Source organism: Vigna angularis, chromosome 1 (assembly GCF_016808095.1).
Source record: "Vigna angularis cultivar LongXiaoDou No.4 chromosome 1, ASM1680809v1, whole genome shotgun sequence".
Classification (NCBI taxonomy): domain Eukaryota; kingdom Viridiplantae; phylum Streptophyta; class Magnoliopsida; order Fabales; family Fabaceae; genus Vigna; species Vigna angularis.
The window spans coordinates 38994811-39011268 of NC_068970.1; the positions used below are offsets into that span (position 1 = coordinate 38994811).

The window sequence follows — 16458 nt, forward strand, 5'->3', positions numbered from 1 at the left end:
AATGGCAGGATCACATCAAACCTTTGCAGAGGGTGCATCAATCAATAGACCCCCACTATTCACAAGTGAGAACTATGCATTCTGGAAGGTAAGAATGCAAATATTTATTGAATCTATTGATTGTGAAATTTGGGATGTTATTGCATCTGGCTCTTTTGTTCCTACTAACAATACACAGGAACCAAAGCCCCGTGGTCAATGGACCATTGAAGAAAAGAAAAGATTTCAGAATGACGTAAAAGCTCGGAATATCATTGCATCAGCGTTGACTGTTGATGAGTTCTACAGGGTCTCTGTCTGCAAAACTGCTCAAGAAATGTGGGACGTACTCAGAGTGACGCATGAAGGAATAGATGATGTAAAGAGGGCAAGGAAGAACTCCTTAATCCAAGAGTATGAAATGTTCCGGATGAAGCAAGGAGAAACAATTTCAGACGTTCAAAAACGCTTCACCAACATTGTCAATCATCTCATTGGACTTGGTAAGTCATTTGATACCGATGAACTTAACATTAAAATCTTGAAGTCTTTAGACAGGTCGTGGCAACCAAAGGTGACTGCAATCTCGGAGTCACAAAACCTCAACACCATGACTATGGCGGCACTCTTTGGAAAGTTGAGGGAACATGAACTAGATCTTGGAAGACTTGATGAAGAAGAAGCAAAAGCCAAAAACAACAAGAAGAGTTTGGCATTAAAGTCGGAGGTTGAAAGAAGCAGAGGCAAATCAGAAGATGAAGACTCAGACGAAGAGGAGAATTTAAGTCTCGTGATCAAAAGATTAAACAGGTTCATGAAGTCTAAAGGTAAAGGAAGATTTAGATACGAAAAGAAAGATAATCAAGTATCTTCCTCAAATTACCGATGCTATGGCTGTGTAGAAAAGGGGCATCTAAAAGCAGACTGCCCAAATCAAAAGAAGGGTGAAGACAAAAAGGAGAAAAGATTCTTCAAGAAAAAGAAGGCCTACATTGCATGGGAAGACGACAATTAGACTATTTCAGATTCAAGTGACTCAGATGAAGAAGCAAACATTTGTTTGATGGCAGATGATGATAATGTCAGCCAAGTAAGTAATTCACACTACTCTGATAATGATAGTCACATTGATGAAGATGAATTGCATGAAACATATGCTGCATTATTAATTGAATCTGAAAAATTAAATATTTCTCATAAAAAGCTGAAAAAGGATTTTAAAAATTTAAAATCTGAATTTGACAACCTTCTTGAAGAAAATGAAAATTTGAAGTTTACTTCTGAAAATCTCTCTAAAATAAATGATGCTTTGAAAACTGAATTTACAAATTTGTCTGAAGAAAACAGAAGTTTGAAAAATAAATTTTTATATCAAGCAGAAGAAATCAGAAATTTGAAAAGTAAAGTTTTATATTATGAAAAAGAAAAATATATTGCTAATAATGAATGTGAATCTTGCATAAAATTCAAATATTTTTCTGAAAATACAACCACTGGAGAATATAGTAAAATCTCTGAAAATAAAGCTGCTAAGAAATTTGTTCCTAAAAATAAATATAGAACCAGCAGAGCATGGGTAGAAAAAGGAACGATTAACAGAAACACAAATGTTGTATCCTGTTTTTACTGCATGAGAAAAGGCCATACCTCAAACAAATGCAGAATTAAACGTTTTGGTGTTTCTAGGGGAAGGTATGTTTGGGTTGCTAACTAATTTGAATCTAACCCAAAAGGACCCATACAAAGAAGTTGGGTACCTAAAATAGCTTGTTTGTTCCTTTTTTGCAGGTATTATAGAAATCAAGAAAAGTCATGTGATGTCTCGATAGTGGTTGCTCAAAACACATGACAGGAGACAAGACGAAGTTCACATATTTTAAAGAAAAGGAACAAGGCTTTGTTACCTATGGTGACAACAACAAAGGAAGAATTCTTGGAAAAGGGGATATAGGAAGCAAAGACACCTTGATGATCAAAGACGTGCTATATGTAGAAGGACTAAGGCATAACTTAATTAGCATAAGTCAACTGTGCGACAAAGGATTCAAGGTAACCTTTGAGAAGAATTCTTGCACTATTTTTAAGAATGATTCTTCTGAAATTGCATTAAAAGGAGTTAGACATAATAATATTTATTTAATTGATTTAGAAAATGCATCAAATAAAAATATTTCATGTTTAGTTGTTAAAGAGGAAAACCCATGGTTATGGCATAGGCGTGCTGCTCATATACATATGCAACAATTAAACAAACTTATATCTAGAGATCTAGTAATTGGTTTTCCTAAATTAAAGTTTGTAAAAGATAAATTGTGTGATGCATGTCAAAAGGGTAAACAAGTTAAAAATTCCTTTCATTCAAAAAATATTGTTTCTACTTTAAAACCTTTGGAACTTTTACATATGGATTTATTTGGTCCTTCAAGGATAAAAAGTTTTGGTGGAAACTATTATGCTTTGGTTATTGTTGATGATTTTTCAAGATACACTTGGACTTTCTTTCTCACTCTTAAAAGTGAAGCTTTTAAAGAATTTAAAAAGTTTGTTGTTTTAGTTCAAAATGAAAAGGATCTAAGAATAAAAGCTATTAGAAGTGACCATGGTGGTGAATTTCAAAATGAATTATTTGAAAGTTTTTGTGAAGAACATGGTATTTCTCATAAATTTTCCTCACCTAGAACTCCCCAACAAAATGGAGTTGTAGAAAGAAAGAATAGAACCTTAGAGGAACTTGCTCGTACTATGTTAAATGAAAATAATGTTCCTAAACAATTTTGGGCTGATGTTGTGAGTACTGCTTGCTATGTTTTAAATAGAATGATAATTCGACCTATTTTAAAACGTACTCCTTACGAGCTTTTCAAAAATAGAAAACCAAATGTTTCTCATTTAAAAATTTTTGGATGCAAATGCTATGTTTTAAACAATGGAAAACTAAATTTGGGAAAATTTGATTCAAAAGCTGATAAAGGAATTTTTCTTGGTTATTCTTTAACAAGCAAAGCATATAGAATTTTTAATAGGAACACGCTCACAATAGAGGAATCCATACATGTTACTTTTGATGAAATTATGGACCTTGAGGCAAAACCTCTTGAGTCAGAAGAATCTGATGCAGGAACAAGTGAAGATTCATCAAAGGAAACAAATGAAGAGAAGAATCATGACAATCCTCAAGATGAAGATTTAAATAAAATATGGCGACAACCTAGAGGATTATCTTTGGACAACATAATTGGCGATATCACACAAGGGGTAAACACAAGAAGTAATATTGTAAATTATTGTATGAATGTTGCTTTTGTGTCACAGATTGAACCAAAGAATATTAAAGAAGCCCTTCAAGATGAAAAATGGTGTATCGCAATGCAAGAAGAACTCAACCAGTTTGAAAGAAATCAAGTGTGGGAATTAATTCCCAGAAAAGACACTCATCAAGTAATTGGAACAAAGTGGGTGTTCAGAAACAAACTGGATGAAGAAGGAAACATCACCAAGAATAAAGCTAGGCTTGTGGCAAAAGGATATAGTCAAGAAGAAGGTATAGATTATGATGAGACATACGCTCCAGTTGCCAGGTTAGAGGCAATACGCCTACTTCTTGCTTATGCATATATAATGAAATTTAAATTATTTCAAATGGATGTTAAAAGTGCTTTTCTAAACGGTTATATCAAAGAAGATGTATTTGTTGAACAACCACCTGGTTTTGAGGATTTTAAAAACCCAAATCACATCTACAAATTAAAGAAAGCACTATATGGTTTAAAACAAGCACCTAGATCTTGGTATGAACGTCTTAGCAATTTTCTTGTAGAAACTGGTTTCAACAGAGGAAAAATTGATTCAACATTATTTATTAAGAGAATTGGAAAACATTTTCTAATTGTTCAAGTATACGTAGATGATATTATTTTTGGTTCATCTAACGCAACTCTTTGCGAGAATTTTGCTAAGTCCATGCAGGGAGAATTTGAGATGTCAATGATGGGAGAACTTACCTTCTTCCTCGGACTTCAAATCAAACAAATGGAGAAAGGAACCTTTATATCTCAAACCAAGTATTGCAGGGAAATCCTCAAAAAGTTTGAGATGGAAAATGCTAAAGAAGCATCCACTCCCATGGGAACATCCTGCTACTTAGACAAAGATGAGACAGGTAAAGAGGTAAGTCAGACCAAATACAGAGGTATGATTGGCTCTCTATTATATCTTACTGCTAGTAGACCTGATATCATGCAAAGTGTATGTGTGTGTGCTAGGTATCAATCTAGCCCTAGAGAGTCTCATCTTACTGCAGTAAAACGCATTCTTAAATACCTTAAGGGGACAACATCCTTTGGTTTATGGTATCCTTCAGGAGCTGAGCCTAGTCTTGTAGGATTTTCTGATGTTGATTATGGAGGTTGTAAGATAGATAGGAAAAGCACTAGTGGAACCTGTCACTTTTTAGGTAGTTCCTTAGTCTCTTGGCACTCTAAGAAACAAGCCTGTGTAGCCTTATCAACCACTAAAGCTGAATACATTGTTGCGGGTAGTTGTTGTGCACAAATCTTATGGATGAAACAGCAATTAGAAGACTATGATATTCATTTAGATCATATTCCGCTTAAGTGTGATAACACAAGTGCTATAAAACTTACCAAAAATCCTATCATGCATTCTAGAACCAAGCATATAGAAATTAGGCATCACTTCATTAGAGACCATGTCCAAAAAGGCGATTGTGAAATGGAATTCATAGATTCTAAGCATCAATTAGCAGACATTTTCACCAAAGCATTGCCTAAGGATAGCTTTTTTGAGCTTAGAAGAGATCTAGGCATATTAGAAATAGTCAAATAGGCATTCTTGGACTCAATATTGCATTTTTCGTTGCTTAACGTGTTTAATCTGCGAGTAAATCGATTAAAAGCGTTACCTATACATTTACGAATGAATGGTTTAATCGATTAATCCAAGTATTAATCGATTACGTAATCGATTAAAATCCAATTTAATCGATTAAATGCGCTCCAGACTGTTTTTTTCGAAAAATATTGCAGCTTTCATTGAACTAGCCGTTGCCAACAGCTATTAACGGGCAAAATCCCAAAATCTAGACGTTGGGGAGCATTCTTGAGCCTATTTAAACCCCACTTGGTCCCCACTTTCCATACTTGAACCAATCTTGAGCTTATCCCTCTTGCTTTCTCCCTTCTTTCACCAAAATCTTTGCTTTCCATCCATCTCCATGGCTGAACCTTCAAGAAGAAGGAGAAGAAGGACAAGTGGAGTTTCGGAGAGTAATGTTCGCCGAAGAGATGCTACCATAGAAGGGTGGCTTTCCGATGAGCAAGATCAACAGTCATTCTCACAATTTTGGAAGGAAAGGAAGCTCATCAAACAGAAATTCATTGATCTCGCTTGGTACACATCCTACAACTTCTCCTTTCCCAATCTCATCATTGAACAAGGAGTTCAACACATAATGGAACTCCGTGGAAGGTACTATCCGGATCTTGTTCGCATCTTCTATTTTAATTTAAAGGTTCGTGATGGGTTCTTCCAAACAAGGGTGAAAGGTGTGGACATTGTCTTGGACAATGACATTTGGACGAATGTAGCAAAAGTCCCTGTTTTAGAAAATTCTCAACTTGTTCCAAATGACTTTGCTCAATTCAACAAGATAATGGTGTACCAGTCATTTCTCCGCAATCCTCGACAACACAATGCTCGTCTCTTCCTTGGTGGTGGACTCAAGATGGAAGAACGCCTTTTGCACTACCTTATTGTGTGGCTTTTGTGCCCTAGAGGGTCAAATCATGCCCAATGCTCTGAGACTGATCTCATCATTATGTATGGAATACTTCAGAGCATTCCACTAAATTGGCCTCACCTGATTCAGACAATAATGTTCAAGGCCAAAAGGTTAGATGCTGCACCTCTTCCATATCCTCTTCTTGTTTCCCAAATTTGTGAGTACAAAGGGGTAGATGTCACAAATGAACATCATGAGACTGTCCTTCCGGGTCATAAGGTTGGAGATAACTCCCTGAGGCAAATGGGTTTTATCAAACAAGGACTCTCCTACATCCACCCTGAGGATGCCCTTGGTGGGCAAGAAAATGAAGACGAAGCTGCGGATATCCCCATGCCTGACCCCACACATGCTGCTGGTCCATCTCAAGTGCATGAGGAATATAGTCTAGAGAGTCTCTCTAGACAAATGACTGAGATGGCTCGCCTCCAAAATGAGATGATGAACATTCAAAACACTCGCCACGAAGAAATATGTACTCATCTCAGGAATCTAGACACTAGGATTTCAGGATTAGAGCGGCACTTTAATAGTGACGCAAGTGATGAGTTCTAGATCCTCTTTGTTTGTTTTGTTGTTTATCTTTCTGATTGCATGCATCTTCTTTTTAAACTTCAATAACAAGTTGTTGTTCATTTCTTTTTCTATGCATACTTTACTTTTATTAAGGGGGAGCACATATTTTTTTCTTATGATCAAAAAGGGGGAAAAGATAGTTTAAACTCTTTATTTCTTTATTTTTTCTATTAATCTCTCCTTTCGTGAGTTGTGGTTGTTTCAGATTATTAAAAAGCTTTAAACTCAGGATAATTTTTTATCATCATCAAAAAGGGGGAGAATGTTAGAAAAAATCAAAGATGAAGTTTTGATGATGAACAGATTTGCACAAGTCAAGATCCATAAAGACAGATTGAAGATCTTTGTATTTTATAAAGCTTTTATAATAATCAAAGTTGATGTAATAGTGCTCAAATATGTATTAGGGTTGATTCTTGTAATTTATATTTGATTTATTTACTGTTGAGAATCATCCACAAGCCGTTTTAATCGATTAAACCCAATTTTAATCGATTAAAACGAGGTTGGCACTGAAAACCCAACTGCCACTGTAATAATCGATTAAAGCTAATAATAATCGATTAGTTAATCGATTATTCCTGAGAATAATCGATTAACACTAGCCGTTGTGGGTTTCAGATTTGAAAAAACTAGCCGTTGTACTCATTGTAATCGATTAATACTTGTGTTAATCGATTAAATGCGTTAGATGGCCCGTTTTCGAAGAATGGAAGGGTATTAGGCTGAGTCTATAAAATGGCTCACTCTTTATCTCAAAAATAGCTCTTCCCTTGTGCTAAAAACCTCTGAACTCTTTGAGAACTCTGTGAGATTGTTGAAGCTAAGGAAACTCTTGTCTGCAAAGTCCTGAAGTGCTATTGCGGTGACAGAGGAATAGCGTGTTCATCCTTGGTGTATCCGAGGAAGTGCCTGGAAGAGAATCATCCTTCGTGAAGCATTCGAAGGAGGTGGTCATCCTTTGTGAAGATTCAAAGGAAGTGTAAGTTCGTCTCTTGTGGTTTCAAGAGAGGTGGTAATTCTAAACTCTTACAAATTGTTTTTCTTTGTGATTAATATTTGTCACTGTTTTGTGTTAGTGAAAAAGGTTTATCTTGTTTGAGATAAGCGACTGGACGTAGGATCCGAGTGATCTGAACCAGGATAAAATCACCTGTGCAATTTTTCTCTTTCCCTTACTCTGTCATTTATATTTAATTATCTGCTCAGTAAGTAAAATTAAGAGAAAAATAATAAAAGGCACAATAAAAGTATATAACCAATTCACCCCCCCTCTTGGTTTGTTCCATGCTAATAATTCTGTTGCAGCGATTCTAACAGGCTAGGGTTCTTGCGAAAGGAGAAGAAGTAGAACAGAATCAGACGCAAGCTCCAAGGTCCAACGGAAGCAGGCCCAGAAACTGATCGAACCAGAATGCTGATCAGACCGAGAAGCGGTTGACGGTTGAAGAGAAAAGAGGTTAGAGTTAGTTGAAGAGCAACCAAGAATATTCCAAGTTTATTCGGTTCTTTCCCCTTTGCCCCCTCTTTTCTTCTTTTCTGTTTTTGTTTTCTCCTATATAAAGGAGTTTTGTAAAATAGAAACATATGTGTAGTGGGTGACAGACACTATACATCAATTGTATTTTCATTTCCAGTTTTTAATAAAAGCTTGTACGTTTCAGTTTGATGATTCAATTTACATTTCTGCATTCACTTTATGTTTTGTCTCGTTTCTTTCTTGCATTGATTTTACCTTTTGATTTTCATGTCTGATAATGGTTTTAGAGTTGATGTTCTGGTTTTGTTTCTTATTGATAAAGGTTGAAAAAATAAAAATAAAAACACGTTACTGCCTCGGTTACCTAAAAACCGAGGCATAATCCTATTTTTTTTGACTCAGTTCATAACCGAGGCATAAAACCTACCATTTTTTACCTCGTCTGTATATACCTCGGTTGTAGAACCGGTGCCTATAAACAAATTTAACCGGTGCCATTTGTCTTACTGCACTAGTGTGAATTTGCTTCCCAGATCTTAGGATGATGACACTAACATTTTCATTTCTAGGATTTTGCACAATCTGAGAAGGCAATTTGTCCGAATTTTGGGAATGTATATTGTTGAGTTACAAATATATTGTTGAGTTATAAATTTATTGTTGAGTTAGTATAAATGGCAACTGATAATGATCCATAACCAGAAGCTAACAAATCAAACGAGGTGGATAGAGGATAATCACAAAGCTAAGATCAAATTTAGAGTGTTATTAACCGAGTTAGGAATAAGATATTGTGATTTTCTTTATGTACCAATTGGATTTAAATATTGTAATTATCTCTTGTCATATCAAAAGAACATTCAATCTTATCTATCAACACAATGGCATGTTCTGAGAATGAATAAACGTTGACTTCAATAGAAGCATATTGATGAATTATTTAAGTAAAATTCAATCACATGTTGTATGAAGGAACGAATAAGAAAATGGTTAACTTTGGAAAATATCTATTAGTGACTATCACAATAGGCTTCGTAGTCATCTTTATCCATAGATAGAGACAAAAAAAAGTGTCAACTTTAAAGTAATGATGATTTGTTATGTTTAAAATAAGTAATTTTTAAAATTTGTAGTAAATTTTGCTAGAGCTTGTACACTTTAATTCATGTGCAATTTTTTTATTAAAATAATATAGAGTTAAATTCTTTATTCAATCACATATAGCTAATTATTTATTTGTTGTAAATTATTCATTGCTTCACTAAAGTTATATGAGCTTACTATAATTTTCTTTTTAAAGAACAGTGATAATTAAAAAAATGCTACTATAGTGGCGTTGGGTTTATTCCTTTGAATTCAAAGTTTGATGGCTTTGAAAAAAGAAAAGTGGCAATTGTGTTGTGACTATTTTAAATTGCTAATGAATCTGACGGAGATTAGAGCCATTACTTCAAGTTGTGATTTAGCTGTATGGCAATCTACCTCATCTGATTGGTCAGGCTTTGGATGGAAGCTCTTGTCTCTTGCTAGAATTGCATATTCTGCATAGTCATCTACCTGACTGACTCATCCAATGAAGGCTGAGAAGTGAAAGGTTGAGGAGGAGCTGTTGGTACAGTCACATCATGTTGTTGTTATTGCCTCTGGTATTGTTGGACTGGTGGTGGAGGCATAAACGGTCTACTCGGACCAGAAATATTCTGGAATGGTGTTGGTGGTGGAAATTGTTGTTGTTGTTGTTGCGGGGAATTGGACTATCTCAAATTAGGGTGATTCCTCCACCCTGGATTGTATCTATTACTAGAGAGGTCATAGTTTTGTTGTTTTGGTTACGACTGCCTATTATTGTAAATGTTTGCAACATAAGCTTGAGGAGCATCAGGGCCAAAATGTTGTTGTAAAGATGGACAAACATCAGTGTAATGGTCCCTAGAGGGCAAATACCACATAAACTCTACATAGTTGTAGACTTCTGATTCTGATTCTCAACCAGTTGAGTTACCAAATTGACAAGAGTATCAAGCTTGCTCTCTATCTTTCTATTTGTAAATGAGGAACCAGCACCCACATCATGAACTCCCCTAACAACAATAGCATCATTCTTCGCGCTGAACTATTGGGAGTTAGAAGTCATTTTCTTAATCAAATGTCTCACTTCAGCAAGTGTCATGTCACCAAGGGACCACTAGCAGCGTTTATCATACTCCTCTCCATGTTGTTTAGACCTTCATAAAAGTATTAGAGAAGGACTTGCTCAGAGATCTAGTGGTGTGGACAACTTGCACAAAGCTTCTTAAATCTTTCCCAGTATTCATATTAGCTTTCACCACCGAGCTGCCTAATCCCAGAAATATCTTTCCTTATGGCCATGGTCCTTGAGGCTGGGAAGAACTTCTCCAAAAACAATCTCTTCGAATCATCCCAACTAGTGATAGACTTGGGTGTAAGATAATATAGCCAATCCTTTGCCACGTCTTCTAAAGAATGCGGGAATGTCTTCAAGAAGATGTGATCTTCAAGAACATCTCGAGGCTTCATCGTTGAACACACAATATGGAACTATTTTAGATGTTTATGCGGACATTCACCTACAAGACCATGAAACTTGGGCAACAAATGAATCAGTCCAGTCTTGAGAACATATGGCACGTCCTCATCAGGATATTGGATGCACAAGCTTTTGTAGGTGAAATCAGGTGCAACCATCTCCCTAAGAGTCCTCTCGCGAGGTGGAGATTGGGTCGTATTGTTCTTAGTAGTATGATGAAAAACAGATTCAAAATTATTTTCAGATGCAGTAGATGTAGCAGATGCAAAATGCACAAAATATGGAACAATAGACACAAAAGGAGATTGCTCAGTACTATGCAAACTAATGGTATCTAAATGCATAAACTCTAATGGTATGGATTGAAATTGTGGGATTGACTCTAAAGACAAATTCCTAGAATGCCTAGCTAACCTATGAAAAGTCCTGTCAATTTTAGGATCAAAGGGTAGTAGTTGTCCAGGATTTACCCTAGTCATGTACTAAGTCAACTCCTATCAGCAAAAGTCAACATAGTGAAATATAGGGAGATAAACATGAAGTATATGCAAACCAAATCAGAATGGGCTGAAAATTTGTGACTAACATTCAAAAATCATGAAAAGTCAACACAAAAAATTCAAAACAAAACTCAAAGTATAACTATGTTAAGTGACACAGATAAGTGTGAAAAACGGTAGAAATAAAACTTCAAAATAAAAAAGAAATAGAAAATAATCTCTTTTTGGAATTAGAGGCATGGGCCCATGGCTAAAGCGACGAGTAATCAATAGCTCATATTTTTTTACCCAAAAAACACATATGATATGTCCCATTCTGACATCGTGAACAAAAGTTATGTTGTCGCAAAGTTCAAGCTCACCCAATTTTCACAAAACAGAATCTGGACTACCAGTGGTGTTTCTGGGATTTTTCTATCAAAATATGTAGTAAGAGAAGTTAGCACACCAAATTTTAATAAAAAATAAGACTCATTGCTATTAAACCCAGAAATGCCTATTAATTAGACAAAAGCTAACACTATTCACAAACTACACAAGTGTCGCTCAGTGCCCTTGACCCAGTGTCGCTCAGCGTAAGCTGCACAGCTCACGAAACACACACAGAACTAGACCCGTCAATTTGGCCCCCCTTACATTGTTTGGTGATAACGATTGAAAAACCGTTATTTTTATACTTAATTTTGATATTAAAAACAACCTTTATGATTTAGAAACTAGCTTGGAATCATGTTTTTACTTAAGTTTTGAAAATAAGAGATTTGGATGGGTTTTATGCTTGGTTTTCCTTGTTTTGGCAGGAATTAAGATGAATTAGATGAAAGAATTTGAAGTAGTAAGAAGCTGGACTCAGGAAAGGAAGTAAAAGTGCACAAAAGAAGACACGCATTCACCGCTCAGCGCAACTTTTACCGTTGAGTGGCCTTCTGAAGCACTGCAATCACCGTTGAGGGCTGAAACTGCAGCTGAGCGTCATTCTGAAGAACGCCACTTACCACTGAGTGACAAAAGTGCCGCTGAGCGCCACTTAATTGGGCTTGGGCCTATTTTCTGTAATTTTTAATAAACTATATAAGGGTTTAATCGACCTAGGGTTGATATCTTTGGACAGAAAGAGGCAAAATCACACTTTCTTCACCCCTTGGAGGAGGATTTTGGATGCGGAAGCTCCTTTCTTCAAATTCTAGGGTTCTATCTTTCATTCTTTCATTGTTTTTCATCTAGTTTCACCATGTTTATGGTGACCTAAACCTCCATTGTTGTTGGGGAACCGATGTAATCCTTTGAAACTCTCATGTATTGAATTAGTTCTATATTTTATATGCTTTCTTCATTAATTGTTAGGGTTTTTCTTCTATACTTTATGCATGCTTTGTTTAACTCATTCAATTGCATGATCATTGATGTTATTTATATGGACACGTATAGATACATCTAGAACTGAGGAAATTCCCCCAAGAGCAATATTACCTAAACATAGGGATAGGAGGATTGGTTGCCTTTAAGCTTCTGTGCGAATATAATACATGAATAATTGCTAGGGAGATAAGACATTGTAAACTAGTGATTAGGAGTAGGCTTTCTTCACCGAGACGTCGGGTTTAAGGTAAATTAGAAAGTGACATTAACATTAATGAATAAAGATGAATTCATGAATACATGAGACTGGATAGGATTAATCGAAAACCCCAACAACATCATCATTCCATATTTCATATCAATCTCTTTTGTTTCTTTCGATCCAATTGATCAACACATGCATTCATATTTACTTTTCAGTATTTGCATCTAAACCTACAAGATTTCGTTTACAAGTCTAATTTAATCAACAAATCACATAACTATTTAGGCCGAGAGTCCTTTGGGAAACGATACTTGGTCTTACCATTTTAATCAACACTCAAAGTATAGCTATGTTAACTGACACATAAAAGTGTGAAAAACGCTAGAAATAAAACTTCAAAATAAAAGAGAAACAGAAAACGGTCTCTTTTTGGAATTAGAGGCATGGGCTCGTGGCTAAAGCGACGAGGAATCAATAGCTCATATTTTTTTTTCCCAAAAAACACATATGATATGTCCAATTCTGACATCGTGAACAAAAGTTATGTTGTTGCAAAGTTTAGGCTCACCCATTTTTCGCAAAACAGAATCTGGACTACCAGTGGTGTTTCTGGGATTTTTCTATCAAAATATGTAGTAAGAGAAGTAGGCACACCAAATTTTAATAAAAAATAAGACCCCTAGCTATCAAACCCAGAAATGCCTATTAATTAGACAAAAGCTAACACTATTCACAAACTACACAAATGTCGCTCAATGCCCTTGACCCAATGCCGCTCAGCGCCAGCTGCACAACTCACAAAACACACACAGAACTAGACCCGTCAATTTGGCTCCCCTTACATGGTTTGGCCCTAACTCACGTGGGTTGGGGCCAAAAAAATCCACAGGACCAAAAAGCCCCCCGTAAAAGAAGCCCATGGGGCCAAAATATCTTCAAAAGCCCTGTGGGCTAGGGCCAACCCATGGGCCTTTTTTTTTAGAAAAAATGTTCATTTTGAATACAAGAAAAAATATAATTAACTCCTAATTTGTTACAAAAATAGTTACTATAGAAAATAAATTGAAATTTTTATAGGAGGAGAGTTCTAGAATCAAGAAGCAAAAGCAAAATGACAATATTTATTAAGTTAGATTCTCTAAGTGTATAATTAAAGGATCATTTTATAAATTTGAAATTTAAATATTTAATTTTTCTTTTTTAGGTTATAAGTCAGAAATTAACTTTCTATCTAAAATTATCCTAATTGAAATTTAAGAGAAGATTTTCTCTAATTGAAGCTCTTAATTTAAAAAAAATGAGGCTTCTTTATTTTTTTAGAAAGCTATTAAAAAAGAAATTAAATATAAATGATTTTCTTTTTCATGTTATACTCAACAAATCATGCTCATAACATAAATAATAAGTAAAAAGAGAAAACTCATAAACCTTGTGCAGGCTGTAGTTGTATTCGCCATAGGATTCAATCTCGTCGTACCACTAACTCAAAATATTTACATTTTAAATGTCATATACATAAACATAAACACATTTATGTTATGTGTTCTAATTGAAAGTTAAAAATAAATTATTTAATGTGTTAGTTAAAGAGTTGAAACACTATAACATTTGTCATTCTTTAGTAATTTTAGGTCTATTTAAAATTTTCATTTTTTTTATAAATTTTTAAGAAATTAACTTTCTTTTTATAATAAATCTTAGAGTGATTTTGAGAAAAGATTATCTGAGAGAAAAAAACAAAATAAAACATAAGTTTAATTTACTCATAAAATATTAATACTATTTATGATCCAAAAAATTTAGATAATAAATTTTTGAATTATTTTTAATTTTAAATAGTTAAAAATAGATTGAGTGATATTTAGAAGTCGAGAAAACAAATAGTGATTCTTTTTAAGAACTGTAAAAGCAGTGCAAATATTAAATCAATTTAATATGTTATTATCTCTCTTTGGGGTTATTTTGATATTACTAATTATATATAATTTTCTAATAATTGTTGTGTGCAATATAAGACATAATTGTATTAAAATTGACAAAAAAATAAAGCATTTTTATAATATTTTAGTAAAATAAATTTGTAATACTATTTAGTTGTATAAAATTAAGTGTGTGGTTTGTAATTGTTTTTAATTATTTTAAAAAGTGGTTATTTTGAATATTAAATATTCTTTTAAACTATAATTAATTAGTTTTATTTAATAATTTGAAATAAGAAATCAATTACATGAATATAAAATTTAATACTTTTAATAGTTACTATGAGAATGTTGAAGTTTAGTTTCCAAAAATTTTTTAGTGGGGCTAAACCCACCTTAACCCTTACCCTAACCCCATTGAGAGGGGGCTTTGGGGGTTGGGGCTTTTTTTTGGCCCCCATTTGAGGGCCTTCTTAAGAGGAGACTTTTTCAAGAGTGGGCTAGGGCTAGCCCCAGGGTCATGGGTCAAATTGACAGCTCTACACAGAACATAGAACACACACTAAAATAGAGCCAAAACTGAACTGTTGGTCCTCGGCAATGGCGCTAAATTTGATCGAGGTTGTATCCGAATCAAATTAATGAGCAATTAGAAATGTAGTTTAACTAGGAGAATGACCCATAGGTCGTCTCTTAAGGACCAAATGTGGTTCAGGAATTAGATTAAACTCATGGTGGGTGGGGGGGGGGTTGTTTGAAGGTGGTTTTGTGAAATGAAATGGACTAATTAACACACAATTTAAACACAGATTCAAACATAGATTAAAGACAGGTTGTTGTTAGCTCAACTGCACTTGTTTCCAATCACATATTTATATCAGATATTCAAGCTTACAACCCTTAATCCAACACAAACTAGACAACTAAGCAAAGTCTAAAACGATCTTCATAAAATGCTAATTAAGCAAACACACTCACACAAATTCATCAATTCTGCACACATAGTAATCAACTAAGCGAAGATTATCATGCTCAAATTAAACCACTAAGCGAGAACCAATTGTATAGAACAAATAACATATATGCATGGCACACAAAACATAATGACAATTAAGCTCCAAAAACCTCATGGAAACGTTGCAACTCACTAATCACCAACCCAAATGGATTTAAGCTTCCATGAAACTAAATTCAATGCAGCAAAAGGAAAATGAAATTGGCATAGCAATTGGAGAATGAAACATTACTCTAGGCTTTACTTCATGTGAATCAAAGTAGGCTAGAGTTGCCCTAGTGGCTTCCTCTGGCCTACTTCCTTTACATTTAGTCTTACCTTCTTTGAGAGACCTTTCCTATTCACCTTAAACACCAAACCACTGAACCATATACTTTATCTTCTCCTCTTTGCTTGTGCTAGCTTACTCATCTGAGAGCTCCTTCATCCAATGCTTGAAGTGAAGTCATCATTACTCCAACTCCTACAACTTTAGTTGGAGAGACCACCCAAATTTAAATATGGTCAAACACAACAACAATAACCGAGAGGCCCTTTTCCTTCCTCAATAGTAGAATTATCAACATAACCTATTAAGACAAAACCGTTTAAGCAAATCTCATTTTGAAGTTTAAAAATAACGTCTAAACTAAATAACATTTAACAAACAAATCGTCTAGGATAAAAACGCTAAAGGCAATATATGAAGATATCCTAAACAATGATCATTACTCAAACATTCTATGCCTAAACACTGATTCACATACTATGTCTAAACATTGAAGAACATCTAACACTTTAATGAATGTATGTACTAGTACTCTTTTGTTTTTTGTGTTGTACTATCTTTTTCTATGTAGATCAATTAAGCACAAAGCTTTATTCAAAAGTCGGCATCAAATGAGAAAAACCTTAAGAGATAGGAAGATATAATGAGAATGTTTCCTTCACAACAACAAAATATATATACATTATAAAACTACATTATAAAGTTGCACTTGCACCAACACAACAACAAACTTTATATGCATTATAAAATTACCCTCCTAATTAATGTTAAACCTACACAATGAGGCCAGTGTAATTACATCGAGGAAT

General features: G+C 34.6%; 1 non-coding gene across 1 annotated transcript; it reads left to right on the forward strand.

Annotated features, from left to right (window-relative positions):
* The first annotated feature begins 10095 nt into the window (after positions 1–10095).
* LOC128195131 (small nucleolar RNA R71) lies at positions 10096–10202 on the forward strand. Its single transcript, XR_008246703.1, has one exon. It is a non-coding gene; the product is annotated as a small nucleolar RNA R71 (small nucleolar RNA).
* Positions 10203–16458: the final 6256 nt, after the last annotated feature.